Source organism: Bos mutus, chromosome 4 (assembly GCF_027580195.1).
Source record: "Bos mutus isolate GX-2022 chromosome 4, NWIPB_WYAK_1.1, whole genome shotgun sequence".
In the NCBI taxonomy this organism is placed as follows: Eukaryota; Metazoa; Chordata; class Mammalia; order Artiodactyla; family Bovidae; genus Bos; species Bos mutus.
In genome coordinates this window covers 78,877,953-78,905,858 of record NC_091620.1, presented here as the reverse complement: position 1 = coordinate 78,905,858, position 27,906 = coordinate 78,877,953, and the positions used below count along the sequence as shown (strand labels likewise).

Below are 27,906 nucleotides of genomic sequence, written 5' to 3'. Positions count from 1 at the left end.
TAATTTACATTCAGTTCAGTTCAGTTCTCAGTCATGTCCGACTCTTTTCGACCGCATGAATCGCAGCCAGCACGCCAGGCCTCTCTATCCATCACCAACTCCCGGAGTTCACCCAAACTCACGTGCATCGAATCGGTGATGCCATCCAGCCATCTCATCCTCTGTCGTCCCCTTCTCCTCCTGCCCCCAATCCCTCCCAGCATCAGAGTCTTTTCCAATGAGTCAACTCTTTGCATGAGGTGGCCAAAGTATTGGAGTTTCAGCTTCAGCATCAGTCCTTCCAATGAACACCCAGAACTGGTCTGCTTTAGGATGGACTGGTTGTATCTCCTTGCAGTCCAAGGGACTGTCAAGAGTCTTCTCCAACACCACAGTTCAAAAGCATCAATTCTTTGGCACTCAGCTTTCTTCACAGTCCAACTCTCACATCCATACATGAGCACTGGAAAAACATCTCAAAACTTCAAAGATACATTAAAAACAATTGTTGACTAGACAGATCCAGAAATATTTGTAGCCTAATTTATAACCTCTTTTTGATAAAATGAAAACAAGCAATATATAATGTTATAGCAGCTGTATATAATTTTTATTATATACTTACTTATTTAACACTCCACTCGGCATGCACAGTATGAAATCATAAAAGCAACAAACATCACTGTACCAATACTCCATAAGATTATTTGTACCAGGCGAAGGAGGTTTATTTTTCCAGTTACTTGATCTATGAACATTGCTGCCTTCTCATCACCAATGGTGGCAGTCTGTAATAAAGTTAATAGTGTTTTTGGGGTAGTTTAGTGAAGCAAAATACTCAAAACCTTCAATTTATGTATCAGTTTTTTTTTTTTCAAAACACTGCATAAATTTTAGTTATTTTTTTCTGTAAAACAAGCTAATGGAAGTCTCTTTGCATGTCAGAGAAGGTAATAAATGCCAAGGTGGAATATTTAGAGAAATACAATCATTTCCCTTTAAACATGTTATATAGCATTCTTCAGTACACTGACTTCTTTGTTCAATACACTGGTCTTACAGAAATATTTTCCAGTTTCCCAAAGAATGTTTCTTAGTGACAGAGGGAAATATCAAGGGTCAGCAGTTTTCTTCCTCTAAAGGCTTATACAATGCATTTCCTAATTCTGTGGCTAATCCATTCCATGATTTTTACACTAAAAATGTCTCATCAGGAGATAAACTGCCTACATTTACTATAAACTCATCTTTATAAACTTGGTTGGCTTTTATTAACACTACAATATTCACACTGAGTTATTTGGAATGTCATGTTTGCATGACTTTTCCCCATGCCAAGCACTATGACAAGAGATAGTGTTTAATATACGCATTATGGAAATAATCTTAAATGATAGGAAGTACTTTGTCTTTCTAAAATAAAAACACTGAAATCTAACATAATCCTGATATTTCTGCATGGCTTGGTTCTCTCAAAATAATTAATTCTATAATTAATAATGTATAAACTTGCCCACATGAGTAATGGAAACTCATACAACTTCAAATACTATGCACACTTACTCAATTTTCAATCATCCAAGATTTATTCTATATACAAAGATGTTTGCTATTTCAGTGACTAATAGATAAAAATACTAACCTCATTAAGCCAAAGAATAGGCACCAAATAGTTCTGCTCCAAATGCTTTAATGCTCTGTAATATACATTGAAAATAATTATAAAATATTAAATAATTATGGAAATAAATATATATTATACACGCATAAGAGAAGTGTTAGTAATTATCTCTATACATGAATGTTCAGAAACTAGTTGCTGTTGTGTCTTGGTTAAATTCCTTGATTTTTGTTCCACGTGATGAATCATTTAAATTTTAAGGTCTGTTTCTGAGTTTTATAATCACTTTATGAATCTTTCTAATATATATTTCTAATTAGATTCACTTTTTCTAATCATTTATTTTCCCTTTCAACAAGTGATGCCCAGGAAACTGAGAGAGTAAATTCCTAGGCAGGTTGATAAGAAGTCTGGGATCCCCAAGGACAGAGGGGTCTGGAACTCTTGAGGAGGAGAGGACAAACTTTTTTATCCTCTATATTCCTTAGGATTATATAGCAAAAATGTAACCTGCTTGAGGACAGTTTCTGGAAAAAAAAACCTTCTGGCTAATCCTGTTATCATAAAATGTAAATTATGGGAGTGGGTCTAGTAAGGTCTTTACAACCTCCAGACATTGTTTTGATTCGCTTATTATTAATTTGACTAATAATAAAATTCAATAAAAATTTGATAATTATTATAAAATAATAATTATCAAATTATAATAATATTTTGAGAATTATAATTTGATTATTATAATATTTTGTAATTATAATTATCAAATATTATTATCATCATCATCAAATAGCTAACACTAGCAATGGGGTACTCTTTCTGCCCCCTTCTGATGTCTATGTCAGAAGCTTTCTCTACCTCTTTTATACTTTAATAAAACTTTATTACACAAAAGCTCTGAGCGATTAAGCTGCGTCTCTGGCCATGGATTGAATTCTTCTCCTCCGGCGGCCAAGAATCCCAGTCTTTTTTGGTTTGGCAACAACCTTTCAAAACTAAACTTTGAATTCTGGAAACTACTGTCATAGAAATATTTGGACAGCTAGTGTGGAATGAGCAATACCACTATACACTCATTCCAAAATGTGTGTAAATACCACACATTCAATACAAACTAGATATAATTCTAAATTGCAAATGAAAGTTATTAGCATTTTATGATTTAATGAATTAAGCCAAAAAAGTTGAAATTTTATTTTATATATGTTTTTTCATCATATTGGATTATTACTGCATGAGTTTATTCAAGAAAACTAAGAAGAAGTGGCAAGAATACACAGAAGAACTATACAAAAAAGATCTTCACAACCCAGATAGTCACGATGGTTTGATCACTCACCTAGAGCCAGACATCCTGGAATGTGAAATCAAGTGGGCCTTAGGAAGCATCACTATGAACAAAGCTGGTGGAGGTGACGGAATTCCAGTTGAGCTATTTCAAATCCTAAAAGATATGCTGTGAAAGTGCTGCACTCAATATACCAGCAAATTGGAAAACTCAGCAGTGACCACAGGACTGGAAAAGGTCAGTTTTCATTCCAATCCCAAAGAAAGGCAATGCCAAAGAATACTCACACTACCACACAATTGTACTCATCTCACATGCTAGTAAAGTAATGTCCAAAATTCTCCAAGCCAGGCTTCAGCAATACGTGAACCGTGAACTTCCAGATGTTCAAGCTGGTTTTAAAGATCAAATTGCCAACATCCTTTGGATCATCAAAAAAGCAAGAAAATTCCAGAAAAATTTCTGCATTATTAACTAAACCAAAGCCTTTGACTGTGTTGATTACAACAAACTGTGGAGTATTCCTCAAGAGATGGGAATACCAGACCACCTGACCTGCCTCCTGAGAAACCTGTATGCAGGTCAAGAAGCAACAGTTAGAACTGGACATGGACCAACAAACTGGCTCCAAACTGGAAAAGGAGTACGTCAAGGCTGTATATTGTCACCCTGCTTATTTAACTTCTATGCAGAGTACATCATGAGAAACGCTGGGCTAGAGGAAGCACAAGCTAGAATCAAGAGTGCTAGGAGAAATATTAATAACCTCAGATATCCAGATGACTCTCTTATGGCAGAAAGCAAAGAACTAAAGAGACTCTTGATGAAAGTGAAGGAGGAAAGTGAAAAAGTTGGCTTAAAGCTCAACATTCAGAAAACTAAGATTATGGCATCTGGTCCTATCACTTCATAGCAAATTGATGGGTGAACTGTGGAAATAGTGACAGACTTTATTTTTTTAGGTTTCCAAATCACTGCAGATGGTGATTGCAGCCATGAGATTAAAAGACACTTGCTCCTTGGAAGAAAAGTTATGACCAACCTAGATAGCATATTAAAAAGCAGAGACATTATTTTGCCAACAAAAGTCCATCTAATCAAAGCTATGGTTTTTCCAGTAGTCATGTATAGATGTGAGAGTAGGACTATAAAGAAAGCTGAGCGCCAAAGAATTTATACTTTTGAACTGTGGTGTTGGAGAAGACTGTGGTGTTGAGAGTCCCTTGGACTGTAAGGAGATCCAACCAGTCCATCCTCAAGGAAACCAGTCTTGAATATTCATTGGAAGGACTGATTCTGAAGCTGAAACTCCAATACTTTGGCAACCTGATGTGAAGAACTGACTCATTTGAAAAAACCCTGATGCTGAGAAAGATTGAAGGTGGGAGAAGGGGAAGACAGAGGATGAGTAGGCTGGATGGCATCACCGACTCGATGGACGTGAGTTTGAGTGAACGAACTCTGGGAGTTGGTGATGGACAGGGAGGCCTGGCGTGCTGCAGTCCATGGGGTTGCAAAGAGTTGGACACAACTGAGCAACTGAACTGAACTGAACTGATGGTGACAAAGAATACTTTAATCCACAGCTTACAGTTTCTTCAGTCAGAAATTCTTGGACATAGGTTTTCAAATCATTTAATGGTCATGCTTTTCTTTAGTAGCCTGTTTTGACATTCCTAAAGGGGCAGATATTCTAAATTTATGTAGAAATTAGAAAAAAATCTTATCTCTAAATCTTTTAAGAGTATCAGTAATAAAGCTGGTAGAAAGAATTGAGCTGCAAACCTCTTACAGTGCTAACATGGAAGGATATAACCATGCTTATACAATTTTTCATATCTCCTTTTGCATTTTTTTCTGTGCATATATATTTTCCTCATACAAATTTGTTTATGCAGTCCATTCACTGTCTGTCTTCCTAGTCCAGCTACCTAAATTTCCGTAGACTTTCTTTTATTTCTATTTACCAACATTTTGTTTTATAGAGGTACAGGTAGATTTTTACTTTCATGACTCATTATTATCTGTGGTCAGTGCCTTGGGCTAAATAACTCTGATCATCTACATTACTTTAAAAAACAGATTTTTTTTTTTTTACATTGGAGTATAATTGCTTTGCAGTGTTGTGTTTCTTCTGTACAACAGCGTGAATCAGTTAAAAGTATGCATAAATCCCCTTCATCTTCAGCCTCCCTGCCACCCCTCTACATCATCACAAAGCTCTGAGCTGAGCTCCCTGTGCTATACAGCAGCTCCCCACTACCTGTTTAACACATGGTCATGTGTTTATGTCAGGGCTGCTCTCTCAATTCATTCTACCCTCTCCTTCCCTCGCTGTGTCCACGCATCCTTTCTTACATCCTCATCTCTATTCCAGCCCTGCCAATAGGTTCATCAGTGTCCCTTTTCTAGATTGCATATATATGTGTTAATATATGATATTTTTCTGACTTAGAGAAGTTGAATTTTATATTCTTTCCCCTTCTTTTCATAGATATACTCTCATTCTTACAAGAAAATACTAAAAATCATAATGAAACTTGTTCAAGAGACTCACTCAATTTTTCTTGCTGGTTTAACCAGTATATTGATCTGCAGTTGTTTTGCAAACTGTAGAGTGAATCCAGTTATCTAAAGACAGAACAAACTAAATTAATTATCAACTTCCTTAAAAAAAAAGATTTTATAAATCCAAAATTTATTTTTACTGTTACATAAAACCTAAAGTGAAACTCTACTACTTGAAATTTATTAAATAACTAATTGGACATATTGCTTCATGCACACATAATTCTCCATAATTAAATTTTGTGTGTGCATGAATAGGTGTATACAGATGTATATACCCATGCATATATATGCACACAAAATTCCTTTGCCCATCCTAATGCCTAGGCTTTATTTAAATTTAAGATATTTATTTGAACTGGTTTTGAGGGATCCACAACAATAGTACTGAAACCCAATACTATTTATACTGTCTATAAATCCTGAACTTTGCATGATTAAGTATATATCAGTCAGAACCCATGTATCATCCATATAATTATAATACTACTTATTATTCCTTAAACTGACATGTGACTCCTAAAATGCTGGCATATCATTTAAACTTTGAATAGGAGAATATTAAAATAAATGAAAAGTTGAAAACTGTTACTCTATAGGAAATTTAATAGATGTTTCCCTGCACTGAGTATAATCAATCTTACCTCAAATGCATATATATCTGTAAAATCTTTCAATTGCTTGTAATCTACAGTGTCCCTTCATGTGAGCAGTACTTGCAGTTGTTATAAAATGAGCATAAAATTGTACTTTATACCAAATTGTTTTAAGTAGAATCATGTCTATCATTGCTTTCCCTGACCTATGAAGAATTAAAAAGATCTATAAAATTTCACATGCTATAAACTAAAACAGAATTATTTCATCTCATAAGCAACAATGGGAAAAAAGAGTTATTTTCATTGATATAAAAGTAAGTAATTTATCAAGATTGTGATGCAATAAATATAATCAATAAATGTGAGAAAATGGAGAGAATTTAATTTTTCTTTCATTAAAAAATAATGTTAAACCAAACAGGTCAATAATGTAGTTGCTTACAGGTTCAACATCTAAGTACGTGCTATGTTCTTCTTCATTTGGACTTACGCCTTCAATAGGTTCTGCAATTTCTGGACTTGCATATAGAAAATGAGGAAGTGAAATGTACACAGGTTTTCTTGCAAGCAAGTTTTAAAAGACAAATGATATAAATACTTTTTCTTATTATACATCCCTTTCAGAAAAGATTTCCTTGAAGATAAAGCTTTTTAAGTTAAAAATGAAATGCAAAGTTTGCTTTGACTACTAACTGGATGGTGAGGGTTAGAGACAATTATAGCATCTAATCACTTTTGAACAATAACAAAAAAGAAATGTAACCAGTTATCCCTTAGGTGTTTATTTCCTATAAGTAAGCCTTAACTGGCCTTCCCTGGTAGCTCAGTGGTAAAGAATCAGCCTGCCAATACAGGAGATAAGGTTTGATCGCTGGGTCAGGAAGATCCCCTGGAGGAGGAAATGGCAACCACTCCATTTTCTTGACTGGGAAATTCCATGAAAAGAGGAGTCTGGTGGGCTATATAGTCTATGAGGTCAAAAAGAGTCAGATACGACTTAGCAACTAAGCAACAACAGCAAAGCTTAGCTGCTGAACACAAAGTTACAACCATATACCTTCATGTTTCAGGTAGTAATGTGCCTATGGACTGATAATTTTTTAAAGAGATTCTTTCTTTCTTCACACCTACACCAATATGAAATAGGTGAGCAAAATATGATAAACTCCATATTTTGAGTCAATTCTTGTTTTGGAGACTTCCTGAAATACACTTATTTTTATTTACCATTTTCTAGGGTAGAAAAGTTAGAAAAATGCTAGATAAGTTGGGATGTTTAAAGTATTCTGATAACTATTTTAATTTTATCCTAAATCTAAAAAGAGCACAGAGATTCTGCACAGCAGAGGACACCATCAAAAATGAAAAGGCTACCTATGGGATGGGAAAAAATATTTTCAGAACTTATATCCCATAAGTAAGTAATATCCAAAATATACAAGGTATTCACACAACTCAAAAAAATAATCCGTTAAAAAATGAGCAAAGAACCTTAAGATTTATTTTCCAAAGTAGCACAGAAAAATATCAGGGTGGTTTTACCTAATAACAACTAACTTTTGAAACAGTGAAAATCAGAACAAAAACAGCCTACCACTTTCTGCCATTGTTGCCTTCTCACTTTAAATTTCTTGTGGAAAGAAACCCTGGGTGAAGTTTACATTTTAAAGAATAATGCAAATTATGCCGTGGATTGTAACATTGAGAACCTGTAAACTTAACCTTCTTTGCATTTGCCAATGTCTAGCACACCATATAAGGTACAGTTTTTTGAGAAGTTTTTCTGTGCAGAAACAGTGGTTGTCTGGATTTTGAAGTGGAGATGCAAAAGCCAAGGATGGAAGAATGAGTCTGTACACAGGGATTCCTTTCAGATTCGTTTCAGCTGTGAACACAACATAGCTAGGCCTGAACACAGATACGAAAAAGCTTCATCCTGGGAAACTGAACTTCCTTCTGGAGATCCATTTTCTCCTATTTTAAAATTTATATTATTGCTTTAACTTAGGAAAATTATGTAATCTTGCTAGAATTCCTGCTTAATTCTTAGGAAAAAAATCTTGAGAGATTTTAAGCTATAACAGAACTCAGTACTTGGATATTCTTACCTTTGTTTTCAAAAGCTTCTGAGATTAATTGTTGTTTGTGAACTGCAATAGAGTATTTATCCCTTGAGATGGGAATGGCAGCCACTCTAGTTTTGTCGCCTGGAGAATCGCACAGATAATGGAGCCTGGTGGGCTACAGGGCTACAGTCCACAGAGTTGGACATGACTGAGCGACTAACCACATAGAGTATTTATACAGCAGACATTTCTCATAGTTCATTTCTTCTGTGTATTAATTATTGATGACTCTCTCAAATCCTTAATTTGTGCCCAATTTAAGTGAGATAAAAATAAAGTTTCAATCTTCCAAAACTTAATCATGGAGAGAAGTTCAGCTTGAGTGTGTGCATGCTGGTGTTTAATATTTGCCTTCTACATGCCCATCATTTACAGCTATTCACCATAACCAGGCTTCCCTGGTGGCTCAGAGGATAAAGCGTCTGCCTATAATGCCGGAGACCTGGGTTCGATCCCTGGATCAGGAAGATCCCCTGAAGAAGGAAATGGCAACCCAGTCCAGTACTCTTGCCTAGAAAATCCCATAGACTGAGAAGCCTGGTAGGCTACAGCCATGTGGTCGCAAAGAGTCAGACACGACTGAGTGACTTCACTTCACTTCACTTTACCATAACCGCGACAATGTACTGGATCCCACTATATACTTTTTTTTTTTTTTTTGATACCCAGATGACCTTATTTGAAGAAATTCTGCTCTCTTCAATTTTACAGATAAGAAAAGTTTCAGAGATCTTCAAAGCTTTCTCACACCACAAAGAATTTAGAAACTAAAGGATTCAAGCATACCCAATGCCCAGTGTGGGTGCTGATGCTTGTGTGATAGCTACTGCACCCTGCCAATTTGAATGGATGTCGTAATGCCAGTAGAGCACATTAACATAGATCTGTGCCTGGAATCTCATCATTTTAGACAATTTAAGGAAGATTGGGCATGTCTTTCTTGACTGTTATTAAGCATACTACTACTTTAGTAAAAGAGAGGAACAAATAGCTCTTGCTTAGAAATGACAAAGAAGAAAATGATTTGCATTATGCAGAATACCTTTCTACATCTTTTAGTTTTCAGAAATAAACACATTATGAATTCTATATTGTATTTATTAATATATCAAAAAACTTCCTTAAATTTGTTTTATTTTTCTAATGTACTATTATTGAGTGTGGTTTTCTTGATTTATCTCTTGTCACTTGGGGAAATAATTCTGACTTATAGAAATACATCAATGTCTTTGTCTTACCTGCAAATGTCCAAGGAGAAGAATTGTAATACCCGGATCTTCTCAATAAAAGGTGGAAATGAAGCTGCATCTGTTTAAAAGTTGAGCCAGTGGCAAGGGATTAGATGCAGTTTGTGTCTTAAATCAAGAAATCTTGATTCCAACATGCTTGATAGAAATATAATATGAACTGTAGCAATTCTACATGTAATTTTTTAAACAGAAATTTATTTTTCTCATTCCTTTCTCTTTTATTAAATTTTATGTTGGATCAGTTGATTAACCATGTTTTGTTAGTTTCAGGAGTATAACAAAATGATTCAGTTATACATACACATGTATCTATTCTTTTTCTTTTCCCATCTAGGTGAAAAAAGAATATTGAGTAGCATTCTTTGTGCTCTACAGTAAGCCCTTGTGGGTTATCTGTTTTAAACATTAATAGTGTATCTATGTCAATCCCAAACTCCAAATCCATCTCCTCCTCCAACTTCTTCCCTCAGTCACTGTACTTCATTGTCTGAAGTCTGTGAGTCTGTGTGGTAAGTTCATTTGTATCACTTTTTTAAGAGTCTGCAAAAAAGCAATATCACATGATCCATGTCTTTCTCTGATTTACTTCACTTAGTATGATAATCTCCAGGTCCATTCATATTGCTGCAAATGGCATTATTTCATACTTTTTAATAGCTGAGTAATATTCTGTTTCATATATGCATCACATTTTCTTTATCTGTTGATGGACATTTAGGTTTCTTCCATCTCTTGGCTATGGTAAGCAGCACTGCAATGAATCCTGGTCTGCATATAACCTTTTGAACTACATTTTTATCCAGATACATGCCCAGGAGTGGGATTGCTATATCATATGATAGCTTTATTTTTAGTTTCTTAAGAAACCTCCATACTGTTATCCATTGTGACTGTTACCAGTTTAAATTCCTACCAACAGTATAGGAAAATTTCCTTTTCTGCACATCCTCTCCAGCCTTTATTGTTAGTGAATTTTGGGGTGATGGAGTCTGACCATTGCGAAGTGATACCTCATTGTAGTTTTGATTTTCATTTTTCTAGTAAATAGTGATTTTGAGCACATTTTAATGTACTTCTTGGCCATCTGTATGTCTTCTTTGGAGAAATGTCAACTTAGGTCTTTTGCCCATTTTTTGATTTTTTTATATGTATATATAGAGAATATGAGCTGTTGAAAACTTTGGAAATTAATCCCTCATTGGTTGCATTGTTTGAAAATACTTTCTCCCATTGTGAGTTGTCTTTTAATTTTGTTTATGGTTTACTTTGCTGTACAAAAGGCTTTGAGTTCAATTATGTCCTATTTGTTTATATTTCTTCTTATTTCTATTTCTCTAAGAGGTGGCTCAGAAAAGATACTGCAGTGATTTATGTCAGAGAGTGTTCTGCCTATGTATTCCTCCAAGAGTTTCATAGTATTCAGTCTTTAGTTACTTAATCCATGTTGAGTTTATTTGTGTATGGTGTTAATGTTCAATTTCATTTTTTTACATGTACTTGTCCCATTTTCTCAGCACCATTTATTGAAGAGACTGTCTTTTCTCCATTGTACAGTCTTACCTACTTTGCTGTACATTAATTGGCCATATGTGTGTGCGCTGTTTCTGGGCTTTCTACCCTGTTCCAGGGATCTACATTTCTGTTTTGGTGACACTGCCATACTGTTTTGGTGACTGTAACTTTGTAGTATAGTCTGAAGTCAGGGAGCCGTGATTCCTCCAACTTTGTTTTCCTTCTCAAGATTGCTTTGACTCTTCAAGGTCTTTTATGTCTCCATACACATTTAAAAATTTTTGTTCTAATTCTGTGAAAAATGCCATTGGTAATTTGATAGGGATTTCATTGAATCTTTAGATTGCATTGGGTAATATAGTCATTTTAACAGTCTTGATCTTTGAATACCAGAATGTGATACATCTTTCCATCTGTTTCTGTCATCTTTGATTTCTTTCATCATCATATAGTTTCAGAGTATAGGTCTTTTGTTTCCTTAGGCAATTTTATTTCTAGGTGTTTTATTCTTTTTGATACAATGGCAAATGGGATTGTTTCTTTAATTTATCTTTCTGATCTTCATTGTTAGTGTACAGAAATGGATTACATTTCTGTGTAATAATTTTGTAATAATAATAATTACACACTTAGTTATCCTGCAACTTTACTGTGCTCAGACACTCAGTTGTGTCTGACTCTTTGTGACCCCATGGACTGTAGACCACCAGGCTTCTCTGTCCATGGGATTCTCCTGGCAAGAATACTGGAGTGGGTTGCCATTTCCTTCTCCAGCAACTATATTACAGCTCTTCAAAAATGAATTCAGAGGTTTTCTGATAGCATCTTTAGGGTTCTTTGTGTACAGTATCATGTCATCCACAAGCAATGACAGTTTTACTTCTTTTCCAATGTGGATTCCTTTTATTTCTTTTTCTTCTCTGATTGCCATGACTAGTACTTCCAAAACTATGTTAAATGATAGTGATGAGAGTCAACATCCTTTCTTGTTCCTGGTCTTAGAGGAAATGCTTTTATCTTTTAAATGAATAATATGATGCTAACTATATTTTTGTCATATATGGCCTTTATTATGTTCAGATAGGTCTCCTCTGTACCCACTTTCTAGAGATTTTTTTAAAATCTCAATGGATATTGAGTTTTGTTAAAAGCTCTTTCTACCATCTATTGAGATGGTCATATAATTTTATTCTTTAATATTCTTTGATATCATATATCACACAGATTGATGTCCAGATATTACAAAATGCTTGTATCCATGGTATAAATCCCACCTTATCATGTTGTGTGATCCCTTAATGTATTATTTGATTTGGTTTGCTAGTAGTTTGTTGAAATTTTTCACATCTGTATTCATCAGTGATATTGACCCATGGTTTCCTTCTTTGCAGTATCTATTGTCTGGTTTTGGTATCAGGGTGATGGTATCCTCATAGGATGAGTTTGAGAATATTCCTTCTTCTGCAAATTTTTCAGTAGTCTCAGAAGGATAGGTTTAACCCTTCTGTAAGTTTTTAGTAGAATACACCTGTGAAGCCATCTGGTCCTGGACATTTTTTGTTAGAAGTTTTTAAAGCGCAGTTTCAATTTCATTACTTGTGATTGGTATGTTCATATTTTCTATTTCTTCTTAGTTCATTCATGGGAGCGTATACCTTTCTAAGAATTTGTACATTTCTTCCAGGTTTTCCATTCCATTGACATACAGTTGCTTGTAGCTGTCTCTTATGATCCTTTGTATTTCTGTGGTGTTTGTTTTAACTTATGTTCTTTTTCATTCTAATTTTATTGATTTGAACTCTCTCCCTTTTTCTTTCCTTGATGAGTTTGGCTAAAGGTTTATCCATTTTGATTCTTTTTAAAGAACAAGCTTTTAGTTTTATTGATCTTTTCTATTTTTTTTTTCCTTTTTGATTATGATTTGTTTTCTTCTGCTAACTTTGGTGTTGTTTGTTCTTCTTTTTCTATTGCTTTAGGTGTAAGGTTAGGTTGTTTATTTGAAAATTTTCTTGTTCCTGAGATAAGATTGTATTGCTATAAACTTCATTCTTACAACTGCTTTTGCTTCTTCCCATAAGTTTTGGATCATCATGCTTTTATTTTCATTTATCTCTATGTGTTTTCTTTTATTATTATGCTTTGATTTATTCAGTGATCTATTGGTTTCTTGATAACATATTGTTTACCTTCAACCCATTTGTGTTTTTTCAGTGTTTTTCTTGAAGTTGAATTCTAATCTCATAGCATTGTGGTCAGAAAAGATGCTTGATATGATTTCAGTTTTCCTAAACTTATCAAGGCTCACTTTGTGGCCCAGCCTGTGATCAGTCCTGGAGAATGTTCCATGTGAACTTGAAAGGAATGTATATTCTGCTTCTTTTGGATGCGGTGCACTATAAATTAAGTCCATCTGGTCTTTCTTTTAAGGCTTGTGTTTCCTTTGGTCTTCTGTCTGGATGATCTGTCCATTGCTGAAAGTGGGATGTTAAAGTCCCCCAGTATTATTGTGTTACTGTTGATTTCTCTTTTTATGGCTGTTAGTATTTGATTTATATATTAGGATGCTCCTATTTTAGGTGCAAGTACATTTGTAGCTATTACATCTTCCTTTTGGATTGATCCCTTGATCATTATGTAGTGTCCTTCTCTGTCTATTGTGAAAGTCTTTATTTAAAGTCTATTTTGTCTGATGAATGTTGCTACTGCGGCTTTCTTCTGACTTCCGTTTGCATGGAATACCTTTTTCCATCCTCTGACTTTCATTGTGTATGTGTACTTAGATATGATGTGGATCTCCTGTAGACAGTATACATACAAGTCTGGCTTTTGTATCTATTTAGCTAGTCTATGTCTTTGGTTGGAGCATTTAATCCATTTACATTTAAGCTAGTTAGCAATGTCTCTTCCTAGTTCTATATTCTTTATTGTTTTGGATTTGTTTCTGTAGGTCTTTTTTCTTCCCTTTCTCTTTTGTTCTGTTTTCTTGTGATTTGATGACTAGCTTCAGTGTTGAATTTGTTTTTCTTTTTTGTGTGTGTATCTACTGTAGATTTTCAGTTTGCTGTTACCATGAGGATTTGATATAGCAGTCCATACATAAACAAGGTTAAGTTGCTGATGTTTTAATTTCAAGTGCATTTCCAATATCTTGTATTTGTGCTCCCTTATTCTCACAGTTACTGGTTTTGATAGCATATTTTGCATATTTTTGTGCAGATGATTTCCTTTCTTACTTTTTTTGCCTTTACTGGTAGGCTTTTCCATTCTTAATTTCTTTGTTTCTAGTAGTGAATTTCAGTTAGGATTTGTTGCAGATCTGGTCTGGTGGTAATGAGTTCTCTGTAAAGCTTTTGATTTATCTGTTGCAACTGAATGATAGTCTTCTTGGACAGGGTATTCTTGGTTGTAGGTCCTTCCCTTTCATCACTTTGGATACATCATGCCACTCCCTTCTGGCCTGCTGAATTTCTGCTGAGAAATCAGGTGATAATCTTATGGGAGTTATGTATGTTATCTGTTGTTTTCCCCTAGTTGCTTTTAATGTTTTTCTTTGTCTTAAATATTTGTCCATTTAATTCCTGTGTGTCTTGGTATATTCCTCCTTGGGTTTATCTTGCCTGAGACTCTTTGCACTTCCTGTACTGTACTCACTGTCTTGTTTCCCATGTTAGGGAAATTTGGGGCAATTTATATTCATTTTTCTCTCTCTTTTCCTTCAGAAACTCATATAAATGTCAATATTGGTGCATTTAACTTTGTCCCAGACTTTTAGACTCTCTTCATTTCTTTTTATTATTTTTTTTCTTTATTCTGTTCTGCAGCAGTGGTTTCCACTGTTCTTCTAGTTCACTTAGCCATTCTTCTGCCTCAGTTACTCTGCTGTTGCTTGCTTCTAGTGGATTTTTCATTTCAGTTACTGAATTGTTCCTCTCTTTTTGTTCTTTTGTTTTTCTAGGTCTCTTAAACATTTCTTACATCATCTTGATCTTTTTATGACATCTTGTATCATCTTCACTTTCATTACTCTGAATTCCTTTTTGGGTAGATCACCTATCTCATTTCAATAAGATGTTCTTCTAAGTTTTATCTTGTTCCATCATCTGGGACATATTCTTCTGCAACCTCATTTTGTCTAATTTTCTGTGATTGTAATTTCTTTTCTGTAGGCTTTAGGATTGTAGTTCTTTTTGCTTCTGCTGTCTGTCCCCTGGGATAAGACTATCTGAGTCTGAGAGGCTTGCACAGGCTTCCTGGTGGGAGGATTTTTTTCCTGCCCACTGGCAGGTAGAGCTGGGTCTAGTCCTTTTGGTGGGCAGAGCTGTACTCAGAAAGTCTGTGTGCTGATGGATGGGGCTGTGTTCCTGCCTTGGTGGTTGTTTTGGATGAGGTATCCCAGCACTGGAGCCTACAGGATGTTGGGTGGGGCTAGATCTTGGGGAGGAAATGGTATTCACCAGAACTTCCACTACGAGTTTTTTTTTTTTTTTTTTCCAGTTTGTGGAAAATAATTATACCACCTGGCAAGTACGGAATTTGGTTTCATTGTGATCTTGACTTTGCCCCTCCTTCTGTCTTGTTGTGGTTTTTTCTTTGTCTTTGGATGTAGAATATTTTTTTTTAGATGATTCTAGCATTTTGCTGATGTTGTGGATGGTTGTTGAGCAATTAGTTGTGATTTGGATGTTTTTGAAAGAAGGGGTGAACTCACACTTTTCTGCCTTGCCATCTTACTGCCAGTTGATTCAGAAATTTGAATACACGTAATTTTTAAATCCTCCAATAGCCACCTTTTAAAATGATAAAAGTATCAGTTATATTTAACCCAGTATATCCAAAATCACATAATTTTACACATAATCAATATAAAATTAACAAAATACCATGTGTACTTAGGCACATTTTGGTTTGTACTAACCCTATTTCAAGTACTTAATATGGACAGGTGACTAGCTGCTACCTTATTCAACAAGTCTGTATACTGTCCACATTCATTGGTATTCAATTTTGTATCAGATTTTCCCACTGTTTAAACATAAATGAGTTTTTTTTTTTTAATGGCCAAATCACCTGTTGTTAAAACTATGATTGTTTTCCTACCCTATCAGTAGAGTGGCAGTTTCCTTACTTTGAGGTTCCTTTACATGTCCTTTTGGTGAATGTTGTTCTTACTTTTGATTGTGATTCATTCACCTACACTTATGGCTGATTAACATTTTTAAAATCATTTTTTGAAGTTCTTTCTCTAAGCAGGATTTCATGCAAATAGTTTGAAATTGTATACATCAAAACAAAAAAAGCATTTGTTGAGTTTATTGAATCCCTACAATGGTTATTATCCATGGCACACATTGAATATAAGAAGGAATAACTAGATAATTTCCTCCATTTACTCCACAAATGAGTATCAGCAAAATGAGCCACTGCTGAATGTGTTTGTTCAAACAGTAAGACCTAGCCTTCAATTATGAATACCACATTCTTTTTCTAGTAACAGCACCAACTTTGGAATCTTCTTACATTTCACTTATAACAGAAAATCAGTAAACTTGATCCTGCCTTTAAGATAATGGGCTATTGAAGATTAGCTTAAATGCCCAGATGGATCTCTGAATGGGCATTGCCTACAACTGCCTTCCCAACACCTTAAACATTAAAGGAAAAGAATACATTGAAAAGCTTTAAATATCATCAAAGATTCTGTCATAATGATACCAGCAATTACCATGTGTCATAACCCTAGGATTGTGCATACTAGCAGGACCCTTTTTTTTTAAATACATTCAAGTGTAAATCAGTATTTTAATTTTATACCTCTTTAAGCTTATTGGTGAAGGTATAGTAAGTACTTCTTTCATGCTAACAACATTGGAATCCTTTCCGTTTCTTTACACTCTTTTCCTAGTGTGTAACCAACAATCTGTCTCAAAGAGATTCCATCAGAATCCTTGGTCTGCCCAATATACCTCTACTCCTAGTATTTTTACTTCTGTTTTTCTCTTAGATACTTTTAACTTCATGATTTCTTCCCAACTTTAGTTTAGAATGTTCATTTTTGCATGTTTTTTCATGGTTGGTAACAATATCCAGTACAGGTATGTATTGGTTAACACATATATAACCTTATTTTTGTTGCTACTGGTGTTCTTTTCTCCATAATTATGATCATCTTATTCAAAATAGATGGCTCCCCTTGCAAGGTTACTGATTCTTCTTCATATTGAAACCTCCACTTGGAAAAATGTTTTATCTTTTATAATTATGTTGATTGTTAAATTCTTTCAGTTTTAAGTTATTATCTACACAGTATGTACAATAGATGTGAACAGTAACTACTAACCTCTTTACTTCTGTGACCAGTAAGTCAGTTAATTAGTCTTTACAAAGCAGTAGTAAAGATGCTTTGTAAAGCATTATTACAAAGCATTAGTCTTTACAAAACATTTCCCTAGGAATGCAGTAATGGTTTATCCTTAGTGATTAATCTTGAGACATTTCATCAAATTAGATAGTTACTATTACTTTGCCAACAAAGGTCCATCTAGTCAAGGCTATGGTGTTTCCAGTGGTCATGTATGGATGTGAGAGTTGGACTGTGAAGAAGGCTGAGTGCCGAAGAATTGACGCTTTTGAACTGTGGTGTTGGAGAAGACTCTTGAGAGTCCCTTGGAATGCAAGGAGATCCTACCAGTCCATTCTGAAGGAGATCAGCCCTGGGATTTCTTTGGAAGGAATGATGTTAAAGCTGAAACTCCAGTACTTTGGCCACCTCATGCGAAGAGTTGACTCATTGGAAAAGACTCTGATGCTGGGAGGGATTGGGGGCAGGAGGAGAAGGGGACAACAGAGGATGAGATGGCTGGATGGCATCACCGACTTGATGGACATGAGTTTGAGTGAACTCCAGGAGTTGGTGGTGGACAGGGAGGCCTGGCGTGCTGCGATTCATGGGGTTGCAAAGAGTCGGACACGACTGAGCAACAGAACTGAACTGAACTGAAGCCTGTTTTGGAATTGAGACTCTGAATTATGTTGTAGGGATACAAAGATAGGTAAAAGCATCCCTATCAAGAACATTGTCGGCATGATGGTAGATTTGTGGGAAAAAGGAGGGGGTTTCATTGTGGTATTATTACAAAACAAATACCCTTACCTGTACCATTAATCATGTCACAATAACTTGCCTGATAGGAGAGATGCCTTAGGGGGAAAAAAAAAAAGGAAAGGAAATGAACATTTGCATTCCAAGAGCACATCTCACATTAATTTTTCTTTTATGGTTCAAGTGGTGGGGGTGGTGGTTTAGTTGCTAAGTTGTGTCTGACTCTTACAGGAGTCTGTAGCTCACCAGGCTCTTTTGTCCATGGGATTTTCCAGGCAGGAATACTTGAGTGAGTTGCCATTTCCTTCTCCTGGCAATCTTCCTGACCCAGGGCTTGAACTTGGGTCTGCTGCGTTGCAGAGAGTTTCCTACATTACAGGTGGATTCTTTACCGACTGAGCCACCAGGAAAGCCCTACTTCTGCTAACGTAATAAACATTGATTAGACTAGTTGTGACAAATGCTAAATTTAAGAAATACTCTAAATCATTTGGTCTATGTTTTGTTAGAAGTTTTCATCTTGCTGAGGTGAATGAAGTGCCTGATACCATTAAGTGGCCAGATTATAAAATAAAAACTGATAAATTTTGTTAGGAACAACTTGGAACAGACCGAGTTTTTAAACATTTTTTGAGAAATATTTATCAGAAATTTAGATCTCTGTTTAGGATTAAATTTCTGTGTTCCGGTGGGAGAAATGGATTATTACATAGTATATTGAGTGTTCAACTGAATAGGAGAAAAATACTAAGTAGGTAACTGATGTAAACTCAGTATGAGGGAAAAGAGGGGAGTGTGGAGGAGCAAAGAAGCAGATGTTTGATCAGAAGTGACTGGAAATGTAGATAATCAATTTATACTTTTCCCCTCTTTTAACTTTGCATGAACTGACATTAAAATAGAATGGAGTTTATTAATTTATACTCTGGTATTTTCATGAAATATACATATACATATAACTGGAAACAGTACAAACAATGATGGTGATTGTTTCTCTGCAGTCTCAGCCACTTTTTGGTGATAGAAAATGGGTTTTTCACCCTCCAAATATATCATACCGTAAGATGTCAAGGCAAGCTGTTGCTTCTATTTGAAACACACTAAGCCGTCAATAATGCTCAGTCTTGCCGTGGTCAGTTAAATTAACCTTATCTTAACCTTAACGGAGAAGGCAATGGCACCCCACTCCAGTACTCTTGCTTGGAAAATCCCATGGATGGAGGAACCTGGTAGGCCGCAGTCCATGGGGTCGCTAAGAGTCAGACACGACTGAGCGACTTCACTTTCACTTTTCACTTTCCTGCATTGGAGAAGGAAATGGCAACCCACTCCAGTGTTCTTGCCTGGAGAATCCCAGGGACGGCGGAGCCTGGCAGGCTGCTGTCTATGGGGTCGCGCAGAGTTGGACACGACTGAAGCGACTTAGCAGCAGCAGCAGTAGTAACCTTAAACTCATGTGAAATTCTTATTCCAATTAGGAGCACTCAGTAACTCCTCAGAACCTCTCTGTAATACTGAAATTAAAGAAATGCTCACTGTACTCAATATATGAACACTGATATGATATCCCATAAAATGAGCATTTAGATGTGTTTTATCCCTCCATTAGATTTTCCTGTAAAAAAAAAAAATGTGAGTATGAACTCTGTAGATGAAAAAGGAATATGAGTAACTATTTAACTGTTTTATGCAAATTTTAGATAGGAACTCAGTGTGAGGTAATGCTTGCTTAATTAATAAAAATGTTCCATCTCTTGATTTTGATTATTCTTTGTCATAAAATCACTGATCTAAAACTCATTTTAACTTTGAGGAGAAAAGTCTTTTTCTCCTTGGTATTTATTGGGGTTCTTCCTATTTTAGACATATGACAGATTAGATGTACTCCAGATAAGCAGGCAGAAGTTAGAGAAAAGTAGGAAATTGTGGCTAGTGAACATATCTCATTCTACTACTGCTTCACAGAATATGTGCTTTTTATTTTCAAGTTCAGTATGTCAGTTTTAAACAGGAAATAATAATTCCATTTTTATAATGATAGGCTTTTTAAAAAAGCTGAGTTATTTTAAGAACATTTGGAAGGGGAAAGTCATAAAAGTTGTAGCATGGATTCATTAAGCTTCCATCGTTATAGACATGTTTAGTCATGTCACTGGAATGAACAATAATTTTATTTCATGCTCAGTAAAAAAAAAAAAAACAGTATATTTTCCTAGCTCCTGGATGATGAGTTGACATATTGATATTCTTCCTTTTAATTTGCTATTATGTAATTGAAGTGTGCATGAAAACTCTGGTTATGCAACACAGATTAAAGTGGCCCCTTTAGATTTCTGTATATAAGAGACCTGTTCATAAAGGTGAACCCTCCAGTGGGGCTGATACTCAGCAGCTATGTACCAGTGTGACCAGTCATCACAATTAAAAGGTTAATGCCTGATAGACCAGGAGTTTCTAAGGGCCGAGATACAGGCAACTCTGTGCCATAGGTTGGTGCCTGTGCCTTACCAGTTGGTAAATAAGTTTCTTGCCTGCCTTAAAGCATCCTAGTGACACACACACACACACACACACACACATACAACTTTGCCTGTATACTTACTTTTTGCCTTTATATGTGTCTGTTCTGGCAACTTTGCTTATGTCATCTTTCCCATTGAAAACTTTATAAACTCCATCTGCAGTGTTGTTGTACTGAAGAAATACATGCAAGAAAAAATTACTTCTAAAACAAGCCATGCTTTCCAAATTATAAAGTATGTAATTAACTCACTTTTGCATTTCTCAGACACTGGCTGTTCACAATTATTTTATATGATTTGAAATGTATAAGTGATGAATTTTTAAAATTACTTATTTTTAATATTTTATAAAAACAAGATATAAAAAGTGCCTAGAAATAAGTGCTAGATGCTGAGATAAAGGAAGAAAACAACTATCAGAAGCTGACATGATCCAACTCCAGTACTCTTGTAATTAAGCCAGAAAGGCCATTTTGATCACTAGTCCTGTTATATTGAGGTGAAGGAATAGTTAACAAAACCTATGAGAAATATGACAGCTTTCCTGAAGTTTTCTCAATATTATGATCTCTAATATGTGGTTACTAAAATTTAGGTACACAAAATTAAAAACAGAATTAGCGAAGGAAAGAATTGAGTATTTTAGGTAAATAATAATAACTGAATTTATTATCCTTTAAGGCTTCTATACTTAAATTTAATTGATATATAACCTTGCAATCCTAAAAATCATCTCAAGTAAGATAATTAAAGAATATAACAGATATATAATAAAGTGCCAAATGAATTCATATTCAATTTTTAAATGCAGTAATCAACTGGTTCTTTTCATGGTTCAAAACATTAAACTATAACTAAGTACATCACCAAGTTCACATCTTCTTAAATTTCCTATATGTCACTTCATGACATTTGTAGATGTTTTTATCAACTAACTATGAAAATATGACATTGCTGATTTATCCTTCTTGTTGTGTAGAATTTAAGGTAACTTTTAAATTTACATTAAAACAAACTTGTAGGTCTAGAGAAGGAAGAATGGTATGATGAATACATTTCGTATAAAAACTGGGCATTCAATTTGATTGTGCATAGATAGAAAACCAAAGTCGAAAGTGTTCAAAGTTTTTCCACCCTACAACTTAATTTTAGACAACTTATATGTTTGTCAAAGAATGGAAACTTGATTAAATGTTAGTTTAATTTTGATTAGTAAATTCAGACAAGTAAATTTCCCCAGCTAGGAAAGATAAAACTATGTGACATAGACTTTGAAATAGTGAGAATATTTATTAGGGTTAATACACTAATAGGGTTAAGAAATAGGGTTGCTGCTGCTGCTAAGTCACTTCAGTTGTGTCCGACTCTGTGCGACCCCAGAGACAGCAGCCCACCAGGCTCCCCCATCCCTGGGATTCTCCAGGCAAGAACGCTGGAGTGGGTTGCCATTTCCTTCTCCAATGCATGAAAGTGAAAAGTGAAAGGGAAGTCGCTCAGTCGTGTCTGACTCCTAGCGACCCCATGGACTACAGTCTACCAGGCTCCTCCGTCCATGGGATTTCCCAGGCAAGAATACTGGGGTGGGGTGCCATTGCCTTCTCCGAAGAAATAGGGTTAACACACTAAATAATAAAACTGTGAATTGCCAATGCCATTATATTTATCTGGTGAAAGTCCAATAATATTGACATAGGTATTGTTACTCACAGGATAAAATGAACCAACTGTAGTAGTAGGGTATGGAACCAAATGCAAGAATGGATCCTTACAGGCCCACTAGTATATATAGTTTTTTTAAAGTTCTCTTTTGAAACATGAGAATTTGACTTTTTGATAAGTGAGTTGAGTATTCAATTCACTTTTTAAACTTTTAAAAGTGACTTTTAAGAACTTAGAGTATGTACTCTGAGATCAGAAATACGGTTGACACACTAAATGATAAACTTATGAATTGTCAATGTGATTATATTTATCCAGTTAAAAGTCTAACAGTATCAAGATTTATAATTGTTACTTACAGGATAAAACACATCAACTTCGGTAGGAATAGAGTATGGAATCAAGTTCAAGAATGGATCTGTATATCCTCACAATAGTTCTTTCAAAGTTCTCTTTTGAAACAGAAGAATTTGACTTTTTGGTAAGTGAACTAAGTATTCCTTAAATGTATCTGGATAGAGATGTGATACAGCCTGAAAAAAAAAAAAAATCATGGTTTAAGACACCAACTGCAGTATCACTTTCTTAACAAATAAGTATAAATACAAGAATTAAACTGAATAAAACAATTTCCAGCTATCTTTAAAATGACTGCCAAATCTAGCCAGGACTAAAAGTATATTATTTCTTCATCTCTTAATGATTACATTTCTCTGTGGTTGTGTGGGCCACAGGAAGAAGAGTTTCAAAGTTAAGTCCTACTTTTTGACAAATTTTACTTATTTATTTCATTAGTGATTTATTTTGGCTGTGCTGAGTCTTCATTGCTGTGCACTCTTCTCTCTAGTTGCCTTGAGCAGGGCCAGTCTCTAGTTGTGGTGCACGGGCTTCTCATTGTGGTGGCTTCTCTTGGTGCAGAGCATGGACTCTCGGGTGTGCAGACTTCAGTAGCTGAGGCATGTGTGCTCAGTGGTTGCGGCTCCCCAGCTCTAGAACACATGCTCAACAGTTGCGGTGCACAGGCTTAGCAGCTTTGAGGCATGTGGGATCTTCCTGGACCAGGGATTGAACTCATGTCTCCTGCATTATCAGGTGGATTCTTTATCACTGAGCCACCAGGGAAGCCCCATAAATCCTTTTTAAAATGATACACTCTAAGTGGTCTTCTAATCAGTCTTCAGTTGTTTATTCTATCATCTTGTCATCTTTCCAAATGATCATAATTCAAAATAATAGCACAAGAAAGCATTTTTATAAAAATGAAAACAAAAGATATCTAATTGTAGTTTTAATCATGGGTTCTAGAGGATTTCAAAATCAGTAATTTTGCTGTTGTCTACTAACTGCTACTTCACTGGAATGTGAAGTCAAGTGGGCCTTAGAAAGCATCACTACGAACAAAGCTAGTGGAGGTGATGGAATGAATTCCAGTTGAGCTATTTCAAATCCTGAAAGATGATGCTGTGAAAGTGCTGCACTCAATATGCCAGAAAATTTGGAAAACTCAGCAGTGGCCACAGGACTGGAAAAGGTCAGTTTTCATTCCAATCCCAAAGAAAGGCAATGCCAAAGAATGCTCAAACTCCCACGCAATTGCACTCATCTCACATGCTAGTAAGGTAATGCTCAAAATTCTCCAAGCCAGGCTTCAGCAATACGTGAACTGTGAACTTCCTGATGTGCAAGCTGGTTTTCGAAAAGGCAGAGGAACCAGAGATCAAATTTCTAACAGCCGCTGGATCATGGAAAAAGCAAGAGAGTTCCAGAAAAACATCTATTTCTGCTTTATTGACTACGCTAAAGCCTTTGACTGTGTGGATCACAATAAACTGTGGAAAATTCTGAAAGAGATGGGAATACCAGACCACCTGACCTGCCTCTTGAGAAATCTGTATGCAGGTCATGAAGCAACAGTTAGAACTGGACATGGAACAACAGACTGGTTCCAAATAGGAAAAGGAGTACATCAAGGCTGTATATTGTCACCCTGCTTATTTAACTTATATGCAGAGTACATCATGAGAAACGCTGGGCTGGAAGAAGCACAAGCTGGAATCAAGATTGACAGGAGAATATCAATAACCTCAGATATGCAGATGACACCACCCTTATGGCAGAAAGTGAAGAGGAACTAAAAATCCTCCTAATGAAAGTGAAAGTCCTAGTGAAAAAGTTGGCTTAAAGCTCAACATTCAGAAAACTAAGATCATGGCATCCAGTCCCATCACTTCATGGGAAATAGATGGGGAAACAGTGGAAACAGTGTCAGACTTTATTTTCTTGGGCTCCAAAATCACTGCAGATGGTGACTGCAGCCATGAAATTAAAAGACACTTACTCCTTGGAACGAAAGTTATGACCAACCTAGATAGCATATTCAAAAGCAGAGATGTTACTTTGCCAACAAAGGTCCGTCTAGTCAAGGCTATGGTTTTTCCTGTGGTCATGTATGGATGTGAGAGTTGGACTGTGAAGAAGGCTGAGCGTCAAAGAATTGATGCTTTTGAACTGTGGTGTTGGAGAAGACTCTTGAGAGTCCCTTGGACTGCAAGGAGATCCAACCAGTCCATTCTGAAGGAGATCAGCCCTGGGATTTCTTTGGAATGAATGATGCTGAAGCTGAAATTCCAGTACTTTGGCCACCTCATGCGAAGAGTTGACTCATTGGAAAAGACTCTGATGCTGGGAGGGATTGGGAGCAGGAGGAGAAGGGGATGACAGAGGATGAGATGGCTGGATGGCATCACTGACTCGATGGACGTGAGTCTCAGTGAACTCCGGGAGTTGGTGATGGACAGGGAAGCCTGGCGTGCTGCGATTCATGGGGTTGCAAAGAGTCAGACACAACTGAGTGACTGAACTGAGCTCACTGCTACAGCCAGGTTGAGAATGGTGAAAGTGTCATCCTCAGTTCCAACTGATAGCGAGGGTTCAAAGATGGCGCCATTGGGCTGCAGGAAAGAGACCATGTGGCTCTCAGAGTCCTGGTTTATATTTTCCTTGGTGAGATAATGAACTCTGAAAAACAGGAGGAACTAAAACTCAAAACTGTTGTTTCAAATGAATGTCATTCATTTTAACAGAAGTTAAAATTCACAATAGTTATTCAAATGAAAATTAATTCTCAAATGCCATTCATTTAAGCAGCGATTATTGAGTACATAAATTATGTCAGAAATTAGGGTAAACAAGCAGATTAAAATGATAAATAAGCCAATGCTGAGCCTCCAGCAAATTAGAGAAGAGGAATCTTAGGTGTGCATAGCAGAGGAGAAGGAATATGTGTCTTTATAGGAGTTTACACAGGTTCTGTGAGAAAACATGGAACAGGTACAAACTTGGGCTATGGATTATGGTGGGGATAATGGACAGGATACAATTCCATATTAAGTGTTCTGAGTGAGAAAAATAAGCTTAGGTAAGATGAGATAGAAAATATCATGTGTTAGGTAAATGTGTTATTTTAGTAATTCAGATGTTTCAATATGGTTGGTTTAAGGAGTAAGGAGAGTGGTGGAAATAAAGTGATTAAAATAGGTAAGATCTGGACCATAAAAGGGTTGCATCCCATAATGAAATGTTTAGCTTTTATCCTGAGGGTGAGGAGAAGAAAGAGAGTTTTAAACAAGGGAATAGTAAGAGCATGTTTTCATATAAGAGAAAGACTGTTCAAAGTGCACAGACTTTCCTGTATTGGCTTTTCCATATTTTCCAATGTTTTAATGAGAATTAAAGATGCTAAGTGAAATATACTTTCTACTTTACAGATCGTTTCCCCTCAATCCCTGCCCCATATGTTGTTAAACTTATTACATCTAAGCTTCTCGCTCTAACACCTCTAGGCAAAGTACCATCTACCCTTAGGAAAGAGATCAAGGGTGGTTTTAGGGGGAAAACTCTTTTGCAAGTACAAGATATTTAGAGAGATGAAATAAGGTATACATTATTCATTGCTCTATCATAGAATATCTATTATGTGAGGTTATAGTAGATCTCTGTTGTTATCTGACTAAGGTAAACACTGAAAAAACAGGAAACTGAAGTGTGGAAACAAAAATAAACCAGAGAAAACCTGACGTGATTTCAATCAGGTATATTATGTGTGTTTTATATGCCCAAGCAGTATCTGGTAAATGGTAATTTCTTGGTAAATATTTAAGAATGAATAAATAACGGTTCATATTCTTTAAAAAGTGAATTAACAAAAATATAGAAATATATCTTATTTCTAATATAATTTAATTAAAGCTTTATTGTTCACTATTCTTGGAGTACTGCAGACACAGAATACAAAAATCTAAAACAGCAGCCAGGATAGTCTATTACTACTCAATTATTATTTCCTCTTAGAAAATTATATTTTAAACTTAGATTACGTATTATTAACATTTTACTGTTAAAATACTTAATTTTCAGGAAGATTTATATATGTATAATATTTGAAATAATAGCAAAATAGTTTTGACCCAAATTGTTTTCTTAGTTGTAGTTATAACACTATACCAGTAGATGGCAATCACTAAGAGAAAAATCCTTTAAACTGAGGTCTGTGTTTAAAATGTACTTTTTTTTAATATAAATTTATTCATTTTAATTGGAGGCTAATTACTTTACAATATTGTATTGGTTTTGCCATACATCAACATGAATCTGCCACGGGTGTACATGTGTTCCCCATCCTGACCCCCCCTCCCACCTCCCTCCCCATACTCTGGGTCGTCCCAGTGCACCAGCCCCAAGCATCCTGTATCATGCATGGAACCTGGACTGGCGATTCATTTCTTATATGATTTTATACATGTTTCAATGCCATTCTCCCAAATCATCCCACTCTCTCCCTCTCCCACAGAGTCCAAAAGGCTGTTCTATACATCTGTGTCTCTTTTGCTGTCTCACATACAGGGTTATCGTTACCATCTTTCTAAATTCCATATATATGCATTAGTATACTGTATTGGTGTTTTTCTTTCTGGCTTACTTCACTCTGTATAAGAGGCTCCAGTTTCATCCACCTCATTAGAACTGATTCAAATGTATTCTTTTTAATGGCTGAGTAATACTCCATTGTGTAAGAGAACATGATCACTCAATTTTGGTGTAAAAATTAGACTACATACAGGTTCTAGAAAGTGTTGGTTAATGAGATCAAAGGGAGGAATTCCTCTCTACTTTAGCCCAAGATTGGTTTCTGTGTACTCCTACCAAAGCAGAGGAACTTAAAAAAAAAAAAAAATTATATTGGATCTGAGAATATTCTGAAGGAATTAACCAGGTCTTCAAAGAATTGGTGTAGATCGGAATAGACATAAGTAAGATCTCAAAGTAGATAATTTTATTCTTTGACCCATGTCACATCCTGCCAGAGTTTCATCAACTTCACATTAGCAGCCAAAGCTAAATAAGCCTGTGCTTCTGTTTGAGGAGGGAGATCCTTCTCCACTGGAAAAGGTTGGTTTCCATTCCAATCCCAAAGAAGGGCAATGCCAGAGAATGTTCAAACTACTGCACAATTGCACTCATTTCACATGCTAGCAAGATAATTCTCAAAATCCTTTAATCTAGGCTTCAACAGTGCATAAACCAAGAACTTCCAGGTGTACAAACTGGATTTAGGAAAGGCAGAGGAATGAGAGTTCAAATTGCCAACATCCATTGGATCATACAAAAAGCAAGGGAATTCCAGGAA

The 27,906-nt window shown here is 35.7% G+C and overlaps 1 pseudogene; it reads right to left on the bottom strand.

The window, feature by feature from the left end:
* Positions 1-608: 608 nt before the first annotated feature.
* The window catches only part of LOC102269330 (platelet glycoprotein 4-like), a 58,396-nt pseudogene continuing 31,098 nt past the window's right edge, over positions 609-27,906 (bottom strand).